Source organism: Elephas maximus, chromosome 2 (genome assembly GCF_024166365.1).
Source record: "Elephas maximus indicus isolate mEleMax1 chromosome 2, mEleMax1 primary haplotype, whole genome shotgun sequence".
NCBI classification, from domain to species: domain Eukaryota; kingdom Metazoa; phylum Chordata; class Mammalia; order Proboscidea; family Elephantidae; genus Elephas; species Elephas maximus.
In genome coordinates, this window is record NC_064820.1 from 123,355,854 (window position 1) to 123,356,788 (window position 935).

Genomic DNA, 935 nt, shown 5'->3' on the forward strand with positions numbered 1-935 from the left:
AAAATTGCCCTGAAAGATACTGAAGCTTAGAAGAAAATCCAGACCAAAAAGAGAAAAATTAAAAAGAAAACCTCAGTATAATATATCAAAACATATAGGGTGTTGCTAAAACTGCATTATTCTAAGTTTCTATGTCCCTGGGAAAGACTAAACACACACACACACACACACACACACACACAGAATAAACTAAGTTTCTACATTAAAGACCTCAGAGATGTAATAAGTTAAGAGGCCAAGAAAATTAGGAAAGCAAGCAATAATACAGCTGAATAAACAAGGCAGGAAAAATGAGTATTGATGGCCAAAACTGATAATTAGGCCTTTGGAAAAAATCCACAAAGCCATTAGCCCAACTGATCAAATAAAGGACAAAAATATAAACACAATCAGAAATGAAACATGAGCTGCAACAAATAATACAAAAGAGATTCGTGAGATTTGGGAGGGAGTATCAATCTCATTTATATAAATAAGTACGTGGCTATCTGGGAGAAGTCCAAGATTTGTCATTGGGTTACCTCCATGTGTCAGCTGTTGGACTACATTTATCACATTTCTCAGGTCTACAATTTCTCAGAAGGGCATCGGTGGTTCAGTGGTAGAATTCTCGCCTTCCATGCGAGAGACCCAGGTTCAATTCCCGGCCCGTGCATGCCATGTGCAGCCACCACCTGCCTGTCTGTCGGTGGAGGCTTGTGTGTTGCTATGATGCTGAACAGGTCTCAGCAGGGCTTCCAGACTAAGATGGACTAGGAATAAAAACCTGGTGATTCACTTCTGAAAATCAGCTGGTGAAAACACTTGGATCCTAACAGTCCAATCTGCAACTAGTCATGGGCAGCGTTTCGTTCCATGGTGCATGGGGCACTCATGAAACAACCACAATGTTTTCTATAGTAGTTTGGTCTACTTGCTCTGTCATTCTGAGAGTT

At 40.3% G+C, this 935-nt stretch overlaps 1 non-coding gene across 1 annotated transcript; it reads left to right on the forward strand.

The window, feature by feature from the left end:
• The first annotated feature begins 584 nt into the window (after positions 1 to 584).
• TRNAG-UCC (transfer RNA glycine (anticodon UCC)) lies at positions 585 to 655 on the forward strand. The gene has a single exon. It is a non-coding gene; the product is annotated as a tRNA-Gly (tRNA).
• Positions 656 to 935: the final 280 nt, after the last annotated feature.